Genomic DNA, 20,848 nt, shown 5'->3' on the forward strand with positions numbered 1-20,848 from the left:
CTAGGACCTCTGGTTGGTTTTGCTAAATAGCAAATATGTAGGAACTTACAGAAACAAATGAGATGCAGGACATCTTCTCAAGGCAGCCCAAGCATTAGAGATTTATGGATCTACCATGGACCTTTTTCTTTCTTCCAGCTGCTGTTAGTTCTGCCACCCCTCTGCAGTCATGGACTGCTGTTGTGACCTGCTGCAACTCAGAGATGGTTTGCTCCACAAAGCTGGTTCCTGGGATGACCACACTCCAGCTAAGCATAAGGAACAATCACCCACCCAGCAGATCAAAGCCCTGCAACAGCAGATGCCAACTTGTTCCTCCAACACAGAAAGCAAGACCTGGACTAACTTCAACTGGCTACCAGGCTGTTGACTGCCAGTTGTTTCTTTGGAGATGGGGTTCTAAGCTCATCACAGTGATCACAGGCATGACAGGTACCATAACCCTTTATTTTGGCCTTTATGCTAGCCTGGAGGCACTTCTGGTCTATTCAGCTGGAAAGTTCAATGCAGGGCAGGAAGATCTGTATTGCCACCAGCAGACTTGAACTAAGATGCTTATCACATCTCCTTATTTTTCCCTTCACAACTTCTAACACAGTTCTGAGCAACCTGGTTTACCTAAATCACCATGCCTTTGTTTTGCCAACTTCCTCAAGCTACTTGATAACAGAAGTTTTAAAAATCTGTAAACAGTAGAATTATAAGATGACTTGGAAGCAACCTCTGTAGATCATCTACAAAACAAGCAGAACTTCGTATCTGTATTCCCCTCAGGCTGCTCTGGACCTTGTTGAGTCTAAAGTCTCTATGGATGAAGACTCCATGGCCTTTCTGACCTCTCGATCCATAAGAGGGGGTGACTGCTACACCAAGACATTCATTCCCTCATGATCTATTGAAATTCCCATTTTTATGTCTTGCAGCCGTTGACTCAGTCAGAGCGGCAAGTGGTTCCATCACCTCTATAATCCCTTGTTTAAAGCTGGTTAAATGCAGCAATTATGTTCTCCCTGAGCCTGCTCTTCCTGGGGTTGTAAAGCCAGTCCTTTGTGCACCCTAGGGCACTCAAGTCCCTGCCCACCTACAGAAGCCAGGGCTGGATTTCCTGTTTGCATCTCCCACAGTGCAGGAGTGTGTGATCCCAGCTCTGCAGGGCACTTTCACAGCTGGAACAGTTCCCTCCAGTACCTGCTGGTCAGGCCCTGCTCAGTGCAGCCCAGGCAGTAATTATTCTGCAGGGCTACAGGGGCACAGTGCTGACTCCTGCTCAGCAGAGCCCCAGCTCCTCTTCTGCCAGCAACCAACAGCTGAAGAATCAGTTTCATTTTATAAACCTGGGCATTTCCATGACTTTTGAGATTCCAGTGAGGAAACACAATACCCACTGTTCATCATTCTTATTTCACAAAAATCAAAACACCAGATTTGAGACATTTCAACTTTTGTTCAGCAGACAAGGGGAAAGGTAAATGATTGAATGGATACAGACTACAGCAATGTGATGTTAGTCCTAGTTCATAGTTAGAAGAATAAATACTGGGTTAAGAATTTTTCCTGCATGCTTTTAATATATATGTAATCAAAAAATATTTGGTATAATATCAGTAAAGTAATGGAAGGTTGTCAGAGTTGTGTGCTTGTCTTTTTATTTTATTTAATACTCAAAAATCAGTAATTACAACAAACAGACTGTCCAGTAGCAGTGTAGAATCAATGTTTGCCCTTTCAGTTTATTTTAAGAGTACACACAAATGAACTCATGTACAGTATTTGCTTTGTTTGCAACACAACTGACCATTGAGCTGAAGTGTATTTTTCTGTCAGTCCTCATTTTACCATTAGTCTGCAATATTCAGCTAAGAATGATTAATAAGCATCCCATCTGTTCACATATCAAACAGCATTTATCCAACAATAAAAATGACAGTATGGGCAACAACAATTTTAGTATCAAGCTTACAGGCAATCAGTTTGAACAGAAAAAGGATCAAGAACTAGTCCTTAACACCTTAAAAGAAAAGATCATTTAAAATTAAGGAGAAATGTGTCGCTGTTAATGATAAGCTTGGTATACCAAGATCCTTATCTCTTCACAGACATTAAAAAAGTCTGAATCCATGGAAAAACTGGTGAATTCACAGCAGACAACATAAGTAGTCTCAACTGGATTTTTAAAGAGCATTCAAATGCAAAAAGATCTTTCCGTAACATAAACGGAAGCCTGCTTCTGCAGGTTTTAAATTAAGGACTAAGGGGTCTGTAAAGGAAGCACTTACAGCAATAAACATTTAGCCTTTATTAAAAAAAAAACCAGGCTCAAAACCAGATTGGTCTAATATCCAAAGTGAAACCCTATATATACAGAAAATAACAAATACAGTAAAGCTCTACACACACATAACACTTTTTTTGCCAAGGGGAGGGATTGGGAGGGTGGGAAATGAAGGTGAAGAAATAGCAGACCATACTTTTCAGGAGATATTAAGAAGGACATTTGTATTTGTGCAGAATGCTGGATTAATCTTCAGAAATGAGGAACTAAATGTGCATTTTCTATGTGTCGCTTAAACAATAAGCATCCAAAGAAGTTAGGCAGCTGAGGAAGGATGAAAAATAAACTAAAACACATAAACAGTAAGTAGCATTTCAGGTAAATAACAAGCAGAAAATAAATTCAGTTGTTACCATCTTGAAACATTTATTCCTTAATATTTGCACAACAATTCTACCTAAAACATTTGCAAAGAAGGTTACACCTGCACACCTAATAACCCATCAAAAGCCTTGGTCCTTAAAGAGCAGGGTTAATTGCAAAAACACAAAAACCACACGCAAAAAGCAACTCTATTTCTGCCTAGAACGCACAGTCCAAAAACTGTACAGGACCTGGAAGCCTCTTAGATCACCTCACTAATACCTCTGATTTAGAAGTCTCCATGAAGTATATGGCAGCCCACAAGATTACTCTGAATGCTTATACAAGCCAGTGCTCCAAAAACCGTGGGAACTTTTGCAGTGGACGACATTAAAATTCCTTGTTTCAGAGTACAACTTTGTACATCCTCTGCAACTCTGAATTAGTTTTGGTTCAGCAGATAATTCTTGCTCTTCTCCTATCACACTTTTGCCCAGCTGGCCTTGAAAACCATCAAGATGTGCAGGCAGCCTGTCACGTGTCTGGTCCCTGCCCTGGCACCCCATGTTATGCATCCTACTGTCAAACTAGCCTATGTTGCACATCTTTCAATCAACTGGGTCAAAAACGGAAGATGGCTGTGCCCAGAGACTGAGATCAAAGCAAGGGACTATTTGAAATTCACCGTTTTTATTAGCTACTATTCGAAGAATCAAGAACTTCCCTTCATTATATATGAGGAACACTCTCAGTGAAATCACTCTGACAGCACCCTTAAATAAGTTTGGCCCAGATTCATTTCATGTTACAGTTGAAACCATTTCCAAGCTGTTTAATACACAGATATATCTGCAGACACAAGCTGAAGCACATCGGTTACTATTTTCCCTGGAAGCACATTTGTTGGCACCTCCAGAACCGAGACCAGGTCTCACATCACCTGCAACACCATCACTGGTTAAGTCTCCACACCTGCAAGTAAAACCGAGCTGCAAGGAGTACGCTTGCACAATTCTACATGCACATGTCCTAGGGCAAGTAATACTTTCCATCCCTGAACAAGCATAACACCCTTTGTGTTTGTATTATCAGATAGGCCAAAGCGTGGAGGATTTGACAATTGCCTGAAAGCATTCAGCAAGCACGTTCTGTACAACAGTGAGATTGAAAACCACACCACACGTGCAAAACCATCACTGTAGCTGGGGAGTGGAACAAATAATCAAGTGGGATTTGTTTTTGTAGGTTATTAAAGAAGCTCAGGTCAAACTTCACTGATGGAACTGCTCCAGGCAGAAAGGCATAAAGAAACAATCTTTGGAATGAAAACTGGACGTTACGACACAGAAATCAAAAGCAAAATAAATTCTGCAAAGAGACAGCTCACTCCGTTTGAAAGAAATTTAAGAATTAAAAGGCAAAAGAATCAAAGACACTGCCGGTCACCCCCCAGCCCGTGTATCTAGTGCAGTTACATTATCCCAGAGAAGTACTTTTTGCTTTAAGAGGCATTTTTAAGAGCAAGGTCACGGCAGCTGCCCAGGGAGGGCTGCATTCCCACCACCCCGCCCTAGAAGGCTCCTTGCCCGCAGCCGGGGCGGCCAGCCCGGCCTGCCCGGTGCCCCCGCTGCCGGGAGGAGGAGGAGGAGCCCCGCGCCGAGCCTCCTGCCCCTCCTGCCACACCAACAAAGAGGTCCCCGCCATTATCCACCGCACCGCTCCGACCCCGGCCTCCCGCAGGCACGGCAGCTGCCGGGCCGGAGCGCCCCGCACCGCCGCCCGCCCCCGGGCAAGGGCACGGCCGGCCGGGCTCCCTCCGCGCCCGTGGGAACGTAAACAAAACCGCCCGGCCCGGCCCGGCCCCGCCGCTCTCCGTCCCTGCCGCCCCCGGCACCGCGCCCCGCGCCCCGCTCCCCTCCGCCCGCCGCCGCTCCCGGGGGCTGCGGCCCCGGCACCGCTCACCGACCACCGCCTCCGGCCTCGGCCGCTGAGTAATGAGCCGGGCCCGGGCCGCGCACACGCACCGCGCTCCGCCCGCCGCGGCTGCGGCTGCGGCTGCACCGCCCCCTGCGCTCGCCCCGCCCGCCCGGCTCGGCGCTGCCCCGCTCCGGGGCCCGGCCCCCGCCTGCGGCCCGCCCGCTTCCCGCTGTCCCTGGCCCCACCGCCCGGCCCGCCCGCTTCCCGCTGCCCTGGCCCCCGCTGTCCACGGCTCCCACCGCCCCGGCCCGCCCGGCTCCCGCCGCGTCCCTGCGGGGCCCTGGCTCTGGCTGCCCCGGGCCCGCGCATCCCTGCTGGGAGCCAGCATCCCTCCGCCGCCTCCGCGCGCTTTCCCCTGGAACAGTTCCTTTCCTGGATTACGCCCGGCAGCCAGACCTCTCTTCCTGCTGGGGCTTCCATGAAATATTTGCCTGTTTCCAGGCCTTTGCCCCGGCGCTCTGTGCCAGTGTGCTGGCACCCTCCCTCGCACCCTGGCATCGCTGCTGCTCCCAGACATCTTTCACGGCCCCGGCGGCTCCAGGCTTCCCGCTGCATGCCTGGCATGGCCGTGCTTCATCTCATTATTGGGCATCTGGAGTGCTGGAACGTTTTCTTGTTCTGTGTCTGTTTTCGTGCAATTTTTCCCCTAAATCTTTAGGAGCTCTTTGAGTTTTTCATTACCACTGCCTTTGGTTCCTGGCACCTGACATGAGTACTCTCTCCTTAGACTTTAAATATTTTCCTTGGTATATCATTGTGGGTTTTATTATTTTTGTTTTTTCTTTGTTTTTTCTTTTTCTTTTCTTCAGGAAGGTCTCTGCTTAGAGACAAAAGGAAGCCTCTCAGCAAGCTGCAGCAAGCCTTTGTATATCTTTATTGCAAAAAAGAGGCCCTATGAGCAGTATTTAAAAACACATCAAATCTGCCAGTCAGGCACAGGGTACTGTGAAAATGGACCTTTCACATTTAATTCACTGTCAAACATGTGGCCTGTGTCACATTTTTGAAGATGTCAATATATCAAGATTTTTGTCATAACAGCTTTTATCTCTCTTTAATAAGTATAGACTTTTACATGCTAAAGGCAGTGCTTTAGAATAGTCCTATTTTCCCCACTATCTTGGTGTTGGAAGTTTCACCTCCATGATTCTGTCCATATACTCATATGTCCATTTTGGTGAGACCACTGATGTTGCCCTTAAAATTCTCACTTAATTTAGGCAATTTCTTTCCATACATTAAAGTGGTACTTTGACAGAATTCCACAGACAGATATACGATGCCTCCTTTATATCTACACAAAAAACATCTCAACAAAGAAACCTATTGGTCAGACTCCATCACCAGTCCTCTTTAGGTGCCTCTGGGCTCAGTTTCTAAGACACATCTCCCATATTGCCTCTGCCCATTTCTGTGGGATGGCCCCCAAACAGAATTAACCAGCTTTTAGCTCCGAGGCTTTTTCTTATTGCAATGTGTTAGATTAGACCCACATATTACATTCCCTTCCATGTTTCCATATGCCAACAGCAAAGCTCAGAAGGCACAAGGGGCAGTATAAATGCCTAAATTACACAGCAGGAAAAACTTAATCTGGATAGGTCTTATTCATCTTGGCCTGGTAATTAAAACAGCGTGCTGATTGGGGCTGATTGAGGTCATGGCACCTTCAGATGTTTATTTGTGTCGGCACATAGACTTCCAGTGTTAACCTCTGGTCTCTGCACAGTGAGAAACAGGTGAGGTGACATCATGTTCAGCCAGTTCAGTTATTTGTAACAAGTCCTATGGCCCTACAGAAGTGACATTACTCCAAGTGTTTTTGGGAGAGTCATTGTCCCTGATCATCCCATCTGATGTAAAATTGCACTGAGATTTGCAAGTGGAGGACAACAATCCCTTTAAAATATAATATGCTGTTTTGCTGAGGATCCAAGTTTGTCGCATTTCTTTTTTCCTTTAGGGTATAATCAAATTCTCCTTAAGATTTTATAATTTACAAAGTTAATGCTTTTAGAAAGAGATGTATTTCTGAGTGACTTTTTAAAACTAGTCCTTACAACCTTGTATAAAATCAACATCTATTGTCATCTTGAATGTAAAGCTGATAAGCAACAGAAATAATGATGCAGAAATTATAGAAAAAGATCAGATTGGTGCTGTTGTATAGCATAATAATAGAGGCTGGAAACTTTGTAAAGGTATTAGGAAGGAAAACTCTGAAAGGAAGAATTTCATACCATAAATTGGCTGCTTACCAGTATATTGCTTTAAAAATAAAGATAATATGATAGAAAAGCTATAAAGTTTCTGTACATTATGCAAAATTTCCAATACATTGAAATAGCAATTCTTCAAGTAAGAACAAAAAATTCCTTTGATTGTGTGTATAATCAATTTCAAAACAAGTCCCTATATAAGGAAATTAAACTTTGAGAATGTCACTGAGCATCACTATAGTATTGTTTTCAAGCACTAAAGAAGTATTTTTTCATAAACATTATAGCTACACTCCTCTATTACATATATTTGGGTGGAGTCTGTTTTCTGTATTGTCCTGACTGATATCCAAGAAAATACAAAACTAAATTCATGATAATCATGAAAGTAAACAGGTGTTTTGCAATAGGCTGCAACAAAGCCACCATTTTTCTCTGGACCTCTCAACAGATTAGAAGGGTACAGTAGAGAGCAGGAGTATGGATTCATTAGGACAGAACATACAGACAACCAGAAAGAAGGTTCATATTTCTTCATAGGGAATCAGTAGCAGAAAGGGGAAAAAGTTTTGGAGAACAATATAAAGAGAGAAGACTGTGGAAAGAATTGTGGCTACCTGCAGGTCTTCCCAGCAAAGACTGGCCCTGCTGAGGCCCCAGAATGACATAAACTTGACAGGATTTTTGGTGATGGGTTTGACAAGGTGCATAGTAAACAGTGAGAACAGCTGAAAGGTGGTAAGGGCCTCTTTGGAAAAATATTGGGAATCACCAACCTCACAACTTGAATCTTTATTTTCAAAATAAAAAAAGAAATTTTATATATTAGAAGAATCTGATGAGCAGGTTTATTTAGTAATAGACACTCCAAAATCAACTCAGTTAACAATGTGGAGCATGAAAATCAATCTCTCTCTACATGCAATAGTTAATCATTCTCTTACCTCCTCGGTTTCAGTGTTTATGTAGCAGTAGTCTTGGATTTGGACTGCTGCTTTAAAATAAGCAATTGTTGAGTGTTTAATAAATATTTGGAATTTAAAAGTGTCAGCAAAATCTGAATTATGTCCAAATACTGCAAACTTCCTCACTCCCCTGCACTGGTATACAAGTGGGTTTATGAGCATTAAATTGTTTGGATTCAGCAGTCATGAAATGACATCCAAAATGTAATTTTGCCTTTTTCTAATATTTTCATTAACTTGTCAATTACCATACTCAGGGTAGTAAACAAATTTTTAGCATATTGATGTTCATAAACCACAAAGCAAAAAATTCAGACTGAAATCTTTGAAGATGAGGAAATAGATCTGAACATCTGACACAAATTTTGATGTACAAAAATCAAAATGTCAAAACCAAGACTCTATAACATAAAATAACAGGTCAGAGGATAGAAGGAGTAGTCATTTTTGTTCACAAAGTATCCATAGTAAAGAACAGCGATTTATTTTTGCACCAAAATGGATTAGCATAACACACATAGTAACTCAGCTGAGTGGGACTGTAGTGAACAGACACAAGGTGGCTTACACCACAGTAGCTGTTTTGCAAGTAAATGCTGGATGATGTCAATAGTCACTTTTAGACAAGCTGAAAATAGAAACAAGATACCCTAGGCATGTGCCCTTGCAGAACCGCTTCACTGATGAGGAAAGACCTTGTCACATCAGGAGAGGTGCTGGAGCTGGGTGAGGCAGCCCCAGCTGCTCCCTGAACAGCCAGCAGTGCTCCTAGGAAAAGTGACAGTGACAGCAGTACACGACTCTAGTGCAGCCACTCCTCTGCTGACCTGACATGCTCTCTGGAGGGGCGTGCTGCTTCCCAGAAATGCCACCGGGAGACTGCCAAGCCTTGCACTGCCCACCGACTGTTACTTGTGCTGATTTTCATGGGGGCATCTTGGTACAGCTAGGAACAGTCTGACAGTATGGAGAGGTAATACAGGGCCATGGGAGCAGCACTAAGGGACTCTGGAGCACAAGCAAGTTTTTTCATCTGTCCTCTAGGTCAAAGGGAAGGTGTTTGAAAGAGCCATTTCATTAAGAAGAGATCACTATGAGTTGTGGCTACTCAGGGGGCCCAGTTTTTCCAACTTGGGCTTGAGAAGCCACCACCAGGATGAACATCCATATCCTCTTGTGCAAATAGTTCGATAAATATTCTTTGCTGAGAAGATAGATTTATGTGGAAAGACAATACTGACTATGAAAGTTTTTAGAAAATTCCGAAAGTAATGCAAATAGAAATAAATAAAGCATTTTTGGTGATAATATCTTTGTGAAATATTTTTTTCACCATTGGTTGTGGCAAAGAAGCTGCATTTCACATAAGAAAGTGAAACGGAAATTCGCTAACCCAAATTAACAGACATATTACAACCTAGAAAGGTGTACAAAAAAATCACACATCCTAATTGCTGGTTAATACAGCTGATGTTAAAATTTTTCCTTTTAATAATGAAAATTATCTAATGAAGAAACATTTTAACAGCTAGATTTTTAAAATTAATTATGTCTTGCAAAGCACTATGAAATCAACTCCAAGCAACCACCTAGAGAGACCCATATTCCCTCTTTAAGTTAAACTAGAAACAGACACTAGTTGCAAAATGCAGTAATACACTTGAATTCTGACTATTAGCAAATAATGATGAACTGGTACAGATATTTCTGTTTAGTAGTAACCAAACTGAATGGAGCACTTGCTGGCTTGAGCAAATGTAAGAGGAGACAAGCAGCCAGCATGGGGCACCCTGCGACAGGTTACAGATGGGAAGAGGAAGGTGAGGCCACACTCACAGCTGATACTGAAGCTCAGACATTTCTGCACATCTAGTCAAGAAACTTTGTTCTCTCAAATGTCATTAATACTATTCAACCCTTCTTAGTTGTTCCTGAAAATTTCTTCCTGAGCTGCCATAGTTTCATGTACAGCCAATTAATAATAATTGTTACACTGAGTAAATAGGCAGCAAAGTATGTGCAATCGTTAGACATATTCAGCCAATTGTAAATTGTTGGTGGAGGGATGTGTAGGTTAACTGTTAGGAAACAGTGTTTATATTTTCACACACTGACATTAACACAGCATAGGGTGTTCTTTATTTATGTTACTATTCAATAGAAATTTTTCATAGGCAAATTCAAGAAAAGTTCTTGGGGTTTGACATTACCTTTCTAAATTACATAGTGGCATCAATTTCTGCACCCTTATGAAAGAAAACTTAATATTTGGCTTTCTAAGAATGATTTCAGAGCAAAGGGCATTTTCAGGATTCAGAATAGGGCCATAGAGAATTTTATATTGGCTCTTTCTTCCTTGTTATTACAAGTGATCATAATTGGAAAAGCTCCTCTACCTCCTCTCTTCGTGGTTTCTGCTACATGGGACCATCTGAAGTTGACCAAATTTTAGTGACCTTACACAGAACACCACCACTGATGACTCTGGCACTGAACACAGGGGATACTGAAGGCAGACTTTCAGTAAAGATCTCTCCAACCAGCATTCAGTGCTCTTCATCTCTGACCTTGCTCCTCCTGGTTATTAAAAAAAAAAAAGTTTTCCCAGGAGTGCACAAAGTTTTGTAAAAGTTTTTAAATTTCAACTCCTAAATGCAAACAACCATTCTAGGTTAGATAGTGTAATGTATTATCTCTGAAAAGAGCTGGAAAATTAAATTGGCCAAAACCAGTTGTCTTATATCCTGTCTAAATGCTAGTTGAATATAGCACTGCATATAATGATTCCAGTAGAAAATCTGATGTCAGAAAGTTGTTTTGGAAAACAAGTGACAGAGAACTAAATGGTATGTAGAGGAGGAACACAAACAACTTCATCTCTTTTGGCTTGGTAAATCTTATGATTTTAGCAAAGCATTTTGAAGATACTTAATAGTGTGTGTTAAGTCTGCACAAAACCTTACTTAGCACTCAGTGAACTACATTGGGCAGAATAAGGAGGATAACTTCAATAACCAATTATCCCCTATGGGTGAAAATGTACCTCTTTATGCTAGTTTGGTGCCTGCACACATCTCTGCCTTATGGAATAGTACCCTCTGACAGCTTATGCACACTCATTCTAGGATTTTGAAATGAAGATATATTTTGATCACTTCAGCTATTGTAAAGAAAAATTACGTATTTCCCTCTATACATAAAGTGTTAATCTGATATACACAAGTATATGTTAATGTACACAGGTTTCACTGTGGTGACAAAAAGCATAACAAATAGAAAATGTCTATTCCAAAAGATAGAAAAGATGATTTTTTTTGTCCCCTTAAAACTAGGGTCCATGTCCTTGCTGGGTAAAATGGCTATTTTTCATGAAAATATGTATTTAGTATATACATGGAATTCCATCCCATATCCCAGAAACTTGTAAAGCCTCAGTCTTTCTGTCCTCAGATCAATGGCTTGAACTTACTTTTGTAATTTAGAAAGTGGTTCCATTACAGTCTGAGAGCATTTGGCATTAAATAGTAATCACTTCACAGCCTCTCTTCCTGTATCCTAGATGGATGCATTGGAGGATGTATCATAGGAATACTGGCCTCCCATTGAATTACTTCTGGGATCAGCAGAGCTGTAATCAGGTGTCACAAAGAGGGAGCTACTTGTTCAATAATGTTTTTTACATCACATCTCAAAAAGCAGTGTAAGAAGCAAAAGCAAATTAAACATACTGAACTAAAAGTGCTATTTTAATTTGGTCTCATCCATTCACAGAACTTTCTAAAGACTTAGAAACTCCAAGAGGTTTGAGCCAGACTTTGCCAGCTATTTTCTTAAGAAAAACTGGTTACTGTCTTGAGTGGCAATAAGAGTTATGCTGCCTTTCTACACTCTTCAAACACAAACTTAGGAACAAATTCCAATACACTTCCACTCCCAGTTTAGTGGTATTTTTAAAATTACCTTAGGAATTATTATTTCTTAAAGGGAAACAGGCTGTTCAGATACTGGGCTCTTGTTTTTTGTTTTTTTTTTTTTTTTTTTTTTTCTTTTTTTCTTTTAAATTGAGCTTTGGGCTACACAAATCAGATGTGATTCCCCCAAAGATACTGCTATGAAACACCACTGACAGCAAAGACCAGAACAAGAGCATAGACTCACCTCTCTGTATTACTCTGCTAAGCTAAATACAGATGACTGGACAAATTCCAATCTGCTTAGAAACCATGATGGAAATTAAACTTTAATTTGCACACCTAGCAGACATAGGGATGATGCATGGAAGTGCACTATCAGAAATGGTTAGGTCCTCTTGTATGACTTGAAAAGATCCAAAACAAAAAGGGGGATTCACTGATTTTTCTGAAAGCTCAAGCAGTGTATGATCCGCTCCACACGACTCCAAACTAAAACTAGTTAAACTTAACAGAAGCACTGGAAGTCTGTTTAACAGAAACCACAGGTCTGAGCTGTGGTTGTAGTTTTGACAGCTTGCTTGTATCACCATCAACCAAGAAGTAAATAGCAATCTTCACCTTTATGTAAACTTTAAGAGCTTCCCACACTTCAGCTTCTGTGGGATAAAAAGGTATTAATGTCAGAGAATAATTGGATTCCAGCCATTGCCGGTTCTCAGAAAGCTGGAAGGAACATAAGGGAGATTCTAAGCCTCCATCCAGCAGTTCCTTCACTGGGATAAATAGACTTTCATCTTGTTAACCTTCTTTCATAGTGATCTAGTTACATAAACTTTGCTGCAGTTGCATACATGTCACCTGTAGTGAGGATTCAATAGAGGAGCAGAAGGAATTCAACTGAAGCTCTCATACTGTATATTTTGAGTTTATGAGTCTGAAATACTGCTTTGGTGCAAATCAGTAGATTGTGAGTGATTTTCTAAAATGACTACTTTCAATGACTATTTAGAATAATGAAGGAACCATAGGTGAGAATTTGATGTTCATACAACACTTTATTTCTAGCAAAATGATTCAACAACCACACACACACCTACTAAAATCAAATCTGGTAGCTACAAATGCACCACTATAAATAACTTCCTATCTCCTTGCCACTCATTACCTGGGCAAGGAGCTGTCACAAACTTCTGTGTTGTTTTTGTCCTGCGTCTGTGACTGTATCAGACAATAAGCAAAATGCTTCCTGAACTGCATCAATGCTCAGATTTTTTTTTTTTCATTAATAGCCTTTTTGCTGATCTGTTGATATCTGGATCCACAAATTCAAAAAATGAAGAGCAGTATCAGTCTAATGATCACAGAAGAAGGTAACAAATAATTTCTTTTGCACAGCTGGTGAGGTTTATCAATAAATGTTGGTGTGCCAAATGCAGCATGTTCTGTTTGGGACATCTCAGATGTGAGACCTTTCTATCTAGTTTTATTCCTGCCTGCAGTCCTGTCAGATCAGATCAGATTTATGAATTTTGGACCAAGCAAGAGTTTATAAAAAATAGTTTTACTTTGCTGCTACAAACTAAAGGGACCAGAGAAGGATATGGGTGAGATGTACCCAGTGAGAGAATTCAGTAAAATATATGTTTTCGGTGACATTTTGGATAAGGCAATATTGCACTTCCAAGTGTCAAAAGAGAGGGATTTACAGCCATTGAGATGATGAAAGCCTGAATAAATTTTCTTTCAAGATAAATAAAGAAAACTATAGCATGTATATTTTCTTCAAAAGCACACATCAACACTCATACACTGGAAGGGCTGACCAAACTGAATGTGAAATCCAGAGTGTGGGCTAGGGACAACAGTGGTAATATTCACAGTGACTGAGAAAGAAAAAAGAAAATATGAGGTGGATTTGTTCTTTTTTTTTCCATGTTGAACTTAAATGACTTAAATGCTTGAAGTTGGGCAATGAAAGAAATCCAAGATTTTCATTTTGACATGAACAGAGAAATCTAGACTACAGTCATCTGTGAGATATTGCCATAAGGATTGTAGATGAAAATGCATTTGCAAATCCCGTTGTTTAGGGACAAAATATAGGGAGAATGATTAAACAAATGAAGATTTGTGGAGTTATACAGGAACTAAAAAAAAAATAGAAATAAAGATAAACAGAGCTGGGGAAAATGGAGAAAAAATTGATGTGAAGACCTTATTGAAAAACTCCAATAGAACTCTCTTCTGTTTTACTATGGTTTCGTTCCCTTCACTTTCTTACAGACAGCTCACAGTTGCCCTGCACCATCCCCAGAGCTCCCTCTGCCCTGCTCTGAGCACAGCTGTTATAATTAATAAAAAATTTTCAGACTAGACAATATTAAAAAATGATCAAATTTCCTTCCTCAGGTAGACCCATCAAAATCTTATCTGCATTGTTTACTGAGTCTGGAGGATTTTGCTGCTGCTAAAAGACACACTCACCCCTCAGACCATCAGTCTGTGCTTTGGTTGTGCTGCTGCTCCCTGGATTGGCCGGGGGCAGAAAGTGACATCAGTCTAGGGGGGTTTAGTCCTAATGCTCCCGTGTGCGTCAGGTAATCCAATTGAGTCCTTGTAAGGCGACGGAGCCAGGGATTTATACTGAGCCACTTCCTAAAAGCTGCCTCTCATTACCTGGCAAGTGAACTACCACAAAAAAATAAAAATAAAAGAAAAGAAAAAAAAAGAAAAAAGAAAGAAAAAAAAAGGAAGGAGTGTAAACAACCTTAGCAGATATGACGTTGCCCTCAACTTCAAACCAGGAGCTGCTAGGTTTGGCTGGCAAGTAAGAGAAGGAACCTCACTGTTTGCTTGCTTAGCCACTTGCCAGACCACACAGTGCTTAGTTACAAGATACAAACAAAGCAATAGAAAGAAAGGAAGAAAGGGGGAAAGAAAGAGAGAAGACAGAAGGTAAGAAAGAGAGAGAAAAAACCAGGAAACAGAAATCCAGTGAAGACCTGAATATGTTTAATGTTATATTTACAACTAATATGGTCTAAACAATCATTATTGGGCAAAAATATAGAAGATTACAGACTATTCTGGATGCGGCATCTGTCCAACTTGTACAGGTAGGTTCTTACGTATTTCTCTTAATCTCATTATCAATTAAATAAGTATTAAATCACTCATCTTCTTGGCTTTGTACAGCAGTATCTAATATTTACCTTGTTTAGGTTTTTTACATTAAACCTCATTTCATTTCTCTTAAATCATTAGCTAATTCTGATTAGAAGGCTGCTTATTTGTATGAGAAATGATAGAATAGAGCTAGCTGGATTGTTATCCAGAATGTCTGTGCTCAGTCCCTCCTGCCTTCTTTGGGAGTTAGAAACATTGACCTACAACAGAATTGCACTGTTAAAAATTCAGGGAACCTCAGCATAGTCTTGTTTTTTACTGAAGGCAAAGAAGTAGAAGGCACTAAAGTGTTCCTGCTCTTATGGCAGGGATAAATCTTCATTTGCAAAACACAGTTGACATGATACTGGTAAACATGTTTAAGTACATCATTTTTTCATGGACTTGTACTAAGTACTATTATTTTGGAAAGAGTACTGATCTCCAAACAGCAGAAAGATTGCCAGTGATTACAACCTGTGAGTAAAGACTCTCAATTAAGAAAGTGCTTTCCTAATTTCTTCTCTACTGCTCTCCAATGTTTTTAGCAAGTCCCCACATTACAGTTTGCAGTTTCTGAAATAAAAGCAACCTCATTTAAGTCTTGGAATAGGCTTCATAATAATTTCTTATCTAGAAATTTATAGATGTAGATTCCAGAGGTATACAACTACTGATAATTTACTATTTACATCTAAAGTGTATTTTTAATGATGGGAAACCGCATCATCCTCAATGATGTGGCAAAATAAGAGACTGAGTCTTTCTCAAGTAACAGAACCAGTCAGCATCAGAATCAAGATTAGAAGCTTTGAATATCCCTCTTCTGCAAGCAAAGGTGTAACTGTGGCACTGTCAGAGCTCAAGAATAAGCTTTAACAATAAGCAAACCATGGCGGCATTGATTACAATAGGACTAGCTGTGAGAAGCTATGGAGAGACTTGGGGAAGAATGGACAATATAAGCTAAAATCTCAGCTCTTCATCTTTCATTCAGGACTGCATTTTTCTTTGGTACCTGAAGAAGCTGGTGTACAGCCTGCTCAGGTTCTTTTACCTGTGTTGTGGTGCTACCTATTAACCTCAACATCAGCATATCATATGACCCTTCATTCCCTGTTCTTATGTCTGGCATGAGGCTGCCTCATTTCTAAGAATTACATAATGCCTTAGAAAGGACATAAATCAATAAATATAAAAGAGAGAAACATTACCATGATGCTTGAGTTCTACTGTCCTTCTATTTCTGGCACTGCAGCAGCAGAGAGCATGGCTTTCAAACTCCAGTCTTTGAAGTGCTAGAATAATGTAGATAATGTATTAGAAGAATTAGATTAGGCCACCAGCCTGGTCTACTCTCATGTAGAATGAGCTTTTATGAAAGGTGCATGAAAAAAAGCGAAGAAAAATAGCACTAGCTACTTAAGAGGCAGTAGCTGTTTATGATAGACAGATATTCTATGAGGTCCTTGGCATTTGGCATCAGCCAGGGCAAAGGAGAAAGGGCATATAAACTTAGCAAGAATGAACAGAGCATCACTTTCTTTTGATTGCAGTTATCCAGTGATATGTTTTTAGGCACTTCTATTGAAAGAATATCTACTTGCAAACTGACTGCAGACAGTGTAACATTTTCCTCTGAAATTTACTGGTAGGGTCCTTTTGAAGTAGAGAGGAAACAGGAATATGACCCTTTAAGTCTGATTTTGTAGAATGTTGGGTTTTTCTAAATCTTCTTTTGGTATCAATAACATTTTGTGTCTTTAAGGAACAACGTCCATAGGTCTTGCAATAAAGTCAAACTTTTAGCACCCTTACCACTCAGCTCATGAAATTCCCTTCAGAGAAGCGTATAACTACACTACTTAGGAGCTAGATTTCAACTCTCTCCCTCAAAGATTATACTGTTTAGAGACTGGCACACCTCATGTGAAGTTTATGATTTGCTAGAAAAGAAATCCATCTCTCTAGAGCAGTGAAATTTTATCCACCGTGTTGAGTAAATTGCAACAGTCTGGTTAATTCTCCTATTGATTTAGGCACATGTTTCTAAAGAGGAAATAAAATAATTTACAGTAGAGTGTGAAAAAATACTATATCATGCAGGCAGTTTCCATTCAGCTATAATTTCCAGGACACAATCTTTCTAAGGCAAGGTCATGCTTTAGCAGCAAGGCAACTCCCTTATTGACTTGTCATTGTTTGCAGATTTGGCTCTGCCTGTGCTTTATTTGAACATAAGTTTTTAGCAACATTTGAAGTGTTTATTCCAATTACAAACCCACACATTTCCAGCCCATATTTCAGAGAGTTAAATTTCATATTTAATGAGACTCATCTCTCTGGTATGAGGAATATAGTGTATTCTGTCCAAGACTATAACAACAAGTTTACGGTGAGTCAGAGTATAAAATTTGTATTTGGAATATATGTGAATAAATGAACTTATTATGTAAATCAATTTTAAACTATAATTTTCAAAAAATGTGCTCTTTTCAGTCTTCTCAAACTTTTCATATAGTTAAAATTCGAAGTAATTTGATGGGCAAGCAGTAGGTTGTGCTTAAGTAAGGGATTAGAAAATATTCAGTTTTTTTATCCACTTACTATTCTTATGAATCCAGATAAAAACCATAATATCATGAATGACAGCATATATCCAGAACCCTTTAAATATATAAAAGGGTTATTGGATCTGGCCCAACATGCATTATACACAGAAGAGGCTCTCCGAGTTTAATGTTGACATTTAAGAAAGTCTAAAGTACACAAGGCAGGCACCTTCTGTCCCCACAGTCTTTCTCTTTTCATTTCACTAAAATATACATACATTTATGATCGAGATACTTAAGATATTACATTTCTTTTCAATACAGTTTTTTCTGTATTTCCTCTAAGATTATCAGTAACAATTTGGTGATAGCAACAGCCAGGTGAATTACCTTAATTCAATTTGAACTATAGTTAAATATATTTTAAGAATTTAGTTGGGTTTTCAATTTTGCATGCTCTAGACGAATATTGCCTGTAAAGCAAATATAGTTAGTTGTAATTTCTTAGTAAATTATTTTTATATTTTTATAACTTTGATTTTTCTTATGGAAGAACACCGTTCTTCAAGAACAGAATACAATCTGAAGTATTAAATCAGAACAATCATCAACATAATAGATGTAATCAGACCCTATTCAAAGCTCACAGTTACAGGCTGATGTGATCATGTTCTTTCCTTTTGCATGTTAGAGTTTTGTAGGTTGTTATGAATCAGATGAAAAACAAAAAAGATTCAGAGTTGTCACTTGCAGTCTGGTCACAGCTTTCATAGATTCTTCAGGATCTTCTAACTACCTAGTCCTAAATGTTTGGGACACCAACATCTCTCAAAATTTCACTGCAGTATTCGAATTTACAGGATTTGGGTTGGGTTTTTTTAGTGATTGGGTTTTTTTTAAGAAGCAAAACATGAAGCCTTGAGCAACAAAGAATTGTGATCCTCATGAGAAAACTGTTCATTCAAGAATACTTCAATGAAAACACTGGAGTGCAGCAAAATTATTTCCCTCATCCCAAGCTGTCTGTGGAGACCCAGAATCAGATTAATACATATGTGCTATGGAATAATCTTACGTCTTTATAAAAAGCAAGTAATATCTTCCCATTTTAATTCAGAAACTATTATGTATATCAAACATTTAAAGTGTATGCACACTAGAATAATTTTAAATTTCAAAACTTGTCTACATTAATTTTTATAACTATATGATTTTTAAGGGCACAAAGGAAATCAGTAAAGTATTTTCCTGCAGATACCTCCTACTGAATGGAGGTTGATGCCAAATGCTGCTCCTGCCATTATGACTCAGAGGAGTCAGAGGCAGTGAGATTTGATGCATCATTCCTTCTCCATTGGTGACTACAGAAAAGACTCAGGTTGTTCATAAATTTTGTAAATTTACTTTGAAATTACCACATATTATTTCAAAACAATAGCCCAATCCTATTTTTATCCTATTTTTAATTCACCTAATTTTTTATTCCAAATTTGATTTATTATGAAGCCAGTCTTGAGATAGGCTGCAAGAACTTCTCTTAGTACATTTGGAATACTTGATATTAAACAATAATTTTTCTTCCCTTAGTGAGTTATTATATATGTTTTGATTTAATCTATTCCTCCATGAATTTTCAGCTCCTTTTGATGAAGTTTCTGAACTTTTGTGTCATAAAGATGTAAAGATACAAATTTATCCCTGCTCTTAAATACAAAGCACTTCAAAGCAATGTGTTACTATCAGATATTAATCTTTGATGGGGAGAATCACAAAAACCAAAAGATAAGATAGCCAGACTGATTTTATCTTGGTCAAGGTCCTCACCTGGGTATAATCAGAAATTACATTACTTGATACGTAATTAACCCACTGTCCAGCACTCAGGTCAAGTAAAAGAATGCTTACTAAAAACCACATTTTCCTTGTAACTTTTAATTTTAAAAGATCCTTAAGAATTCACAAATTTGTCTTGTTAATCTGTCTCTATGGACCCCTTTTCAGTAGTCAAAATCAGCCTATTAGCCCTCCAGCATCCTAGAAAAGTGTCACTTCAAGTTCCCATATTTCCCGGTCTTGAAAGAGATTGCTTGAAGTCTTGCTGATCAGCACCTGAGGTCCTGTGGCTAATTCCCTTCTTTCAGAAAGTTTTCTTTTTCCCCCTATGCATCTTGCTGCCACTAATACAAAAGTTCTGCCTTTGGCTATTCTGAGAATTGAGCTCCTATGGATTTGGTCATTTGTTTACAGAAGGTGCTTTAGACTATCAGGTAGTACCTGAGTCCTGAAAGGCACTGCTAACACAGCTAAGAAATTGGAGTACAACAGATGAAAGGGATAGAAGAGTAAGGAAAATACTGTGTATAGAGAAAGATACCTTAAGACCATCTCTTTATAGACTTACCTGTAGTTTTATCAGTGTATCCTTCAATGCCACACTAGAAGAAGCAATTCTGTGTCTCTAAACTTGCCCTTGAAAATGACTGAAGGATACTCAGACATTGCAGGTAAATTAAGCAAAATCAGTATTAGCCAACTCCATATACATTCAAGTGTAGCAGGTTTACACCAGCTTCCATGCACTGTCATGAGTAGGAACTTTTCCTGAGTATAGGGGTGGAAATTGAAGAAGTTACACTCCAAGTCCCTCTCACTTTTCTGTCAGTACACTCACACTCTTTCAGTGAGGATAGTGGCCAATGTTAGCAACCTCTCAGGTCTTTCAGAGCAGCTACTCAAATGGTCCCTCTCTGGCTGACTCTTGTCAAAATCAATCTAATAGAGGGGCTGAGATGTGCATATATACCCAAACCATAAATAGGCCTTCTCAAATATAACTCTTTATGAAATTTACATTTATTTACAACCTCCAGCAAATTAAGAGTTGGTTAAGTTTACAGATAGGCATTTTGCAATATATACACACAGAGCAATGAGGCAGAACTGGAAGTTCAGTCACACGAAAGACAAGACCTCTGCATTAACAGCTTCCAGGCAGTAAAAATTGAAAGGTTTTCTGATTTGACTGAGGCCTTTCCAGTTCACAGAATGCTTGACTCCTACCAAGGTTAATCCTTTGTTGTTACTGTAATTGCTGTTGTTGTGTTTATACACAAACTACTTTGCCAAAGTTCTCATTTCCAGTTGTTCTTTAGGATGTCCAGATGGGACAAATCTGTTCTTGCTTCATGCCTTTATAAGTAGACCAGAAACAAACTGGACTCCACATTTTTGAAAGCCAAATGTGATTTCTCCTTCTCATTATCTTCTGCACTGGTGTGTCCTATGATCTCCTTTCATCTTTTTTCACCATCATCCAGATAATGGATTCACTTTCATGCAATTAAACTTATTGTACAACTAAACCTACCCCCTAGTAAATTCCCTCTGATAAGTGGGCATGAATAGAGCTGTTGTAGTTAGA

At 39.5% G+C, this 20,848-nt stretch overlaps 2 protein-coding genes across 8 annotated transcripts in view; one reads left to right on the plus strand and one right to left on the minus strand.

Annotated features, from left to right (window-relative positions):
- The window catches only part of MAPK8 (mitogen-activated protein kinase 8), a 179,974-nt gene that overhangs the window by 38,943 nt on the left and 120,183 nt on the right, over positions 1 to 20,848 (minus strand). For 3 of the 7 annotated variants that reach the window (XM_033066305.2, XM_033066304.2, XM_033066310.2), the window contains exon 1: positions 4,598 to 4,682. The exons of 3 other annotated variants lie outside the window; for them this stretch is intronic. The gene's annotated coding sequence lies outside the window, so the exon portion shown is untranslated. Of the gene's footprint in view, positions 1 to 4,597; positions 4,683 to 16,089; positions 16,143 to 20,848 lie in introns of those variants that run through there. One more of the 7 variants, XM_033066308.2, reaches the window with a different exon arrangement.
- FRMPD2 (FERM and PDZ domain containing 2) overlaps positions 14,565 to 20,848 on the plus strand; it is a 69,890-nt gene continuing 63,606 nt past the window's right edge. Inside the window, exon 1 of the mRNA XM_033066302.1 lies at positions 14,565 to 14,826. The gene's annotated coding sequence lies outside the window, so the exon portion shown is untranslated. The remainder of the gene's footprint in view (positions 14,827 to 20,848) is intronic.

Source organism: Catharus ustulatus, chromosome 8 (assembly GCF_009819885.2).
Source record: "Catharus ustulatus isolate bCatUst1 chromosome 8, bCatUst1.pri.v2, whole genome shotgun sequence".
In the NCBI taxonomy this organism is placed as follows: Eukaryota; Metazoa; Chordata; class Aves; order Passeriformes; family Turdidae; genus Catharus; species Catharus ustulatus.